The sequence below is a fragment of the Helianthus annuus genome, chromosome 13 (genome assembly GCF_002127325.2).
Source record: "Helianthus annuus cultivar XRQ/B chromosome 13, HanXRQr2.0-SUNRISE, whole genome shotgun sequence".
Taxonomy (NCBI): Eukaryota; Viridiplantae; Streptophyta; class Magnoliopsida; order Asterales; family Asteraceae; genus Helianthus; species Helianthus annuus.
This window is the reverse complement of record NC_035445.2, coordinates 23,698,485-23,704,871: the sequence shown is the minus strand read 5'-3', so window position 1 is coordinate 23,704,871 and position 6,387 is coordinate 23,698,485. Positions and strand designations below refer to the sequence as shown.

The following is a 6,387-nucleotide window of genomic DNA, read 5'->3' as shown; positions in this document are numbered from 1 at the left end:
AATTTAGAACCTTTCGTTGTAACTTGCTTGTACGCTATGTGACTAGTGACTGATTAAACTTAATGATAACGTGAACCTTCTTATGTGATAAGTGCTTTGTTATGTGTGCATTTGTATATATATGTGTACGTGTTTTATGTGAACCGAGAACCCAACCCGAGAACCAAGAACCCGACTCGAGACCATGAGGTCTCGAGTGACTAGTAATCGGTTTTGGGCCTTGGGCCGAGAACCTTTGGCCGGTTGGGCCTTTGGGCCGTGAACCCCACTCGAAACCCACTAAGGGTGCACACACTTGGAACTTGACTATATATACCATACCTTAGTCATTTTTACCACTTTGTTGAACATTACAACACACACACTCTCCTACTTTTCTCTCTAAGCCTTAAGAACACAAACACATCTTCAAGACTCTCGGATCCAATCGGTTGACACAAGAGCTCTCGGATTTGGACTTTGGATCGGCACACACACACACCTCACCAACCGGTTAGTATTTCTTGTTGGTTATTGTTGTATGCTTAGTGTTAAAAATGTTCATGATGTGTTTATAAATGTATGACAAGATTATGTGATAATATGGTAGTTGAGTTATGCATGATATTTGAAAAGAAATCGGTTCATGAATGATCTTGTTATGTGTGGAACTATGCATAAATGTTGATGTTGAAAAATAGATTCATTGTATGTTAAAAATGAATGATGAAATTGGGTTGCACTTGTGATGAAATCGGACCTATAGGGAAACCGAGTTGTATGTTATGCTAAGTGTCTTGATGATTATTCATAGTTGTGGTTGATATAAGTGTTGAAAATGTTATGAACTTGATGAATATGCTTTGAATATGTGAAGAACACTTTGAATGATAGTTAAGAATATGAAAACCCTTGTGATTTTGATCCACATTTGACTAGTAACCTGATTAGGAAAAATGTTAGTGGAATGCTATTGGTAGTTTCCTGATTTGGGCCTGATTATATTGTACTAATGGGACTGATACACCTGCATCAACACGTGAACTTGAAAACGACAGCTTACCGACTCGCAATCACCCGTTGCGACTCGCAACCACAGCGTTACAACTCGAGACTACGCGGTTGCGACTCGCAACCATAACAGGACAAGCCGAAACCACAGGTTACGAGTCCCGTTGCGACTCGAGACCTTAGCATGATGAACCGAAACCATGGTTGCGACACCGGTTGCGACTCGCAACCATCCATGATCAACACACAGCATGACTCGAGACCATGCTTGCGAGTCCGGTTGCGACTCGAGACCACACTTTTGGGCCTTAGTTAATGGGCCAGACTGATGGGCTTCTGTGTTATCTGCTTTTACGTGTTTGGGCCTAAGTAGTTGGGCTGAACTTGTGAACCTTATGTGCTACTGTTGATACTGTGTACTGTTAAACGTGCTTGCCAAACGTGTTAAACATTTGTGCACTACTTGGTTCGAATCTGATTATACGTGATAACCGTGTTAGGACGTAATTGACTACTTGCGACTTGATTGACTTTCTGTGATTAACTGCCGAGCAAACCAAGGTGAGTTCACACCCTTTACAAAGCATGGGATTCCCTGGGTTGGGAACGGGATTCAGGAACGTGGGTTCCTCGTCTACCTTTGGGTAGGACGTCAGTGGTTCAGGAATGTGATTCCTCGTCCGGATGGACGGATAAACGTACTAGACTAAAACTCTATCACGAAGTCCCTCCTTTTTGTATCGACTAATCGCCGGGCCAATGGCGAGCGGGTCATTAGTTAGATAGCGCTATTTAGGTCTGACAAGCCTCACACCGTGCCGCAGAGGACGGGCGTGAACTAATGGATCTGGGGCACGTCAATGATGATAGACATTGATGTTTTCAGGGCACATAAACATGACTACAGTCAGCAATCGATACGGTAACGAGTCTAGTATACACATGGGGTAGCCCCCACGGCTGGAGAGCCAGATGATGTACATGGGGTAGCCCCCACGGCCGAAATGCCTGATAACTACATGGGGTAGCCCCCACGGCCGGAGTGCCGGAGTAACTGGGAATGAACTGGTCACGTTTTTAAACTATGGGGTAACCCCCACGGCAGGATGCCAGATAAAGTAAACTGTTTTCGAAACAACTAAAACGAACGCCCACCCGTGAACTCACTCAACTAGTTGTTGACTCGTTACTACATGCTTTGCAGGACCATAGGTACTCAGTGGGAGCTTGCATGGAGGAGGATCGTTGTGGGACAGGGATTGCTACAAGACTATGTTAAACTTGAAACTTTTGGAACTTATGTTATAACTTTAAACTTATGCTTCCGCTCGCAACTTAAACTTATTTGTTTTTGAATACCAATCGTGATGGTTAAACTTTTATAACTACTTATATGCTTGTTCAGTATGATTGGTGGCTGGATCCTGGTCAGTCACGCCTCCAAGCGGTAGTACTCCGCAGGTGGGATTTTGGGGGTGTGACAATAAATAGAGGAGCTTGGCTTCATTCTCTCTCATCCCTTGGCACACCACCTCTCTCACACTTCATCCACCACCCACCACCACCATAACACCATCATCCACCACCATCATCCATTGTCCATCGTAGAGTGTGTGAGTCGTCTCGGGATCCAAGATTGATCGTAAGAGTTCTTGACAATCAAGGCCATGTTTGCCTAAGTCTCTTACATCACTTGGTGAAGACAAGTGTTTAGTATAATACTTTTTATTTTTAATCTTTTGCACTTTTTATTTGGTTTTGTATTAATGACTTTAATAACTAGTTACTTATGTTGAAGGTGATCTTTCCTTATCGTTTGTCCGTGGTGTCTTGGCGTTATTTTACTGTCTATATAAAATAAAAGATTTTCACCATTCATATCTCCACGGTCTATATGGAGGTATGTTGGCTACCTGGTCGGGGGTTAAGGGAACGGTTTGGTAAGGGTCTTGCCCTTGTTCAGCGTTTAGAGGTCCTGCTTGGGACCTGGGTCAAATTTAGTAGGATCTCCTTCAATGCCCATAGGTATTGGATGGCGGGGATCCAAACTCTTTGACCCCCTTATAAGTTAACTACTATTAATACTATAACCCGGCTATTTAGGACTGTATCCCTGCTGACTCAGACTACTTAGCCGAGGGTAACGTCACCGCCAAAAGCGGGGCCTACCATAATTTGCATTAATAACTTAATTCATTATCTTTCAATAATCCGACCCTTTAGGATTGTATCCTTGCTGACTCAAACTACTGGGTTGAGGGTAACGTCGCCTTCAAAAGAGGGGCCTACTACAATAACTAAGATAATCTCTTAAACAAGTGCAAAAGTGCGAAAATAATCAAAGGTTATACTAATACACGTGTCGGAACCAAGTGATTCATCTTGTCTATCTGTTTTTATTTTATTTTTATTTTCAGCATTTAGTTAGTTTTTATTTTTCTTAGTTTAAAACATTTTTCTAACCTTTTTGATTTGATTAGACGTTGAGGATAAACCGGTATTAAAAGCTCTTGTGTCCTTGGACGACCTCGGTATCTTACCAACACTATACTACGTCCACGATGGGTGCACTTGCCCATATGTGTGCTTAGTGTTAGTAAATATCGTGTTTTATAAATTTAAAACTTGGCTAAAAGTGTAAAAAGGGCTTAAATATATATCTAAAAACATATATACACTAACACGCATCAAGTTTTTGGCGCCGCTGCCGGGGACACAAGGATTTTAAGAAAGTTAGGAATCAACGGCCTAATCATATTTTTATTTTTCTTTAATTTTTTAGGATTTTTTTTTTATTTTTTTAGCTTCTGCAGAGCTCAGCACGGGGCCGTGCCTGGTCGGACACGGGCCGTGCTCAGCAAAGTTACTGGCAGTTTTTGTTTTTCAAGTTACAGAAGGCTGACCACGGGGACGTGCCGGTGCAACACGGGGCCGTGTCCAACTTCCAGTAACTGGGATCTGGAAAACAATCACTGTATTTCCGACCACGGGGCCGTGTTCGCTCAACACGGGGTCGTGGTGAACCTTCTGACCGACATTCTTTTTTGTTTTTATTGCAGGACTTGGAACCCGACACCATCCTCACGTAGTGTATGAGCTCCAGTTCCAATAAAGACATAAAAGAACCGCTAGAAGAACCCGAACGCTTTCTCAGAAAAAGGTTAAAAGCCAAAAACCAAGAGAATGTTTCGGGTGATCCACCCCCAATGGCGGACCAACGTACCCTTATGGATTATCTACGGCCCACCGTAGGTAATCTAGGCGCCGCTATCAATGCTCCGAATGTCGAAGCCAATAACTTCGAGCTTCGACCGCATTTGATACAAATGCTCCAAAACTCCGCAACTTTCCACGGGCTTGCGGACGAGGATCCCCATCTACATATAACTAATTTCTTAGAAATATGTGATACCTTTCGGATCAATGGGGCATCAAACGACGCCATCCGCCTCCGTATGTTTCCATTCTCACTGAAAGACCGAGCGAAAGCTTGGCTCAACACCCTCCCAGCTGGATCGGTAAACACCTGGGATGAACTAGCCCAAAAATTTCTATATAAGTATTTCTTTCCTTCTAAAACTGCTAAATTAATGGCTGAAATTAATACATACTCACAAGAGGACGGGGAATCCTTATATGAAACTTGGGAAAGGTTCAAGGAGCTATTACGCAAGTGCCCCCATCACGGCCTCGCAATATGGCAACAAGTATCCACTTTCTACAATGGATTGTTGCCACATACTAGGCAGACACTTGATTCTAGCTCCGGGGGACTTTTAGGTAATCGACGCCCACACGAAATATATAATCAAATTGAGGAAATTGCTCAAACCAATTTTCAATGGCACACTCCCCGGGGAAATAAGTCTATCGCCCCGGGCGCCCATAAGGTCGACGAAAGCACCTCTTTACAAGCCCAAATCGAGGCCCTTTCTTCAAAAATAAAAAAATTAGAAAATGACAAAAACAGTCTCGGTTATGGCTTGTGAGGGGTGTGGTGGGTCACATGAAAATTGGAGTTGCATGAAAGAAACGGACGAACAACAAGAAATGGTAAACTACATTGATAATAGACCTAGGCCGTCGGGTCCTCCAACGGGAACCTACAACCAAGGATGGCGAAACCACCCAAACCTTGGTTGGAGGGAAACCGGCAATAGTAGTAACCAACAAACCCAACGAACAAACTTTCAGCAATCAAGGAATGAGTCACAAAATTTCACTCAACAACAAGGTGGACGAGAAAGGCTCGAAGATACTATATCTCGCCTCATCTCCGACACTGATAAGAAAAACTCGGAAAGATTTCTACAATTAGAATCTAATTTTAGGAATCAACAAGCTAGCATTCAAAACATAGAAAAACAAATAAATCAACTAGCACAAAATTTTTCCGAGAGACCGCAAGGCGCATTACCTAGCAATACCGAAACAAACCCAAAGGCGCAAGTTCACCTCATCACACTACGAAACCGCACCGTAGGGCCTGCAGAAGTACCTCCAGCGGCGGAAGAAACGACGCCAACACATCCGCAGGAAAAGAACTCTCCCCCATCACCAGAGCCTATCAAGGCTCCTCGAGTTCCGTACCCCGGTAGGTTAATTCGTCAAAAAACCAATGAGCAATTCGCAAAATTCGAAAGTTTGTTAAAACAATTGCATGTCAATATTCCTTTTATCGAAGTCCTAACCCAAATGCCTAAATACTCTAAATTTAGGAGGGACTTCCTTACACATAAAAAGAAAATTGAAAATTTGCAATTAGTTAATTTAGGCGAAGAATGCTCTGCCCTCGTACTCAATAAACTACCCCAAAAGAAAATCGATCCCGGAAGTTTCACGATTCCATGTTCAATAGGGGAATCACCCGTTCGCAATGCCTTGGCCGACTTAGGGGCTAGCATTAACCTCATGCCCTCATCAATGTTCAAAAGGCTTGGCTTGGGAACCACGAGCCCTACAAAAATAAGCATACAACTCGCTGATCGATCAGTCAAATTCCCACAAGGTGTCATCGAAAATGTCTTGGTAAGGGTAAGCAAATTCGTTTATCCCGTTGACTTTGTCATACTCGACATGGAGGAAGACACCGAGGTCCCCCTTATCCTAGGGAGACCCTTCCTTGCCACAGCACAAGCAGTGGTAGACATGAATGAAGGGACACTGACTTTGAGGTATGGGGACGATGAGGTGAAGTTCGGAGTTGGGAAGAAAATAGAGGACGACGACCCGGTCAATTACATGAAGGTTATTGATTCAAGCTTGGATGCCGCTCTCCGACGGTGTAACTTGGGAAGCAAGGCACTCCACTCAGAAGAGATATAACCAGAAATCGGGTCTAGCCAAGGACCCTTATAAACGTGGCGCACCACGGAGGCATTCCGCGGATCTATCCTT

General features: G+C 43.5%; 1 non-coding gene across 1 annotated transcript; it reads right to left on the bottom strand.

The window, feature by feature from the left end:
* Positions 1–4,574: 4,574 nt before the first annotated feature.
* LOC118486130 lies at positions 4,575–4,681 on the bottom strand. The gene has a single exon (XR_004877986.1). It is a non-coding gene; the product is annotated as a small nucleolar RNA R71 (small nucleolar RNA).
* Positions 4,682–6,387: the final 1,706 nt, after the last annotated feature.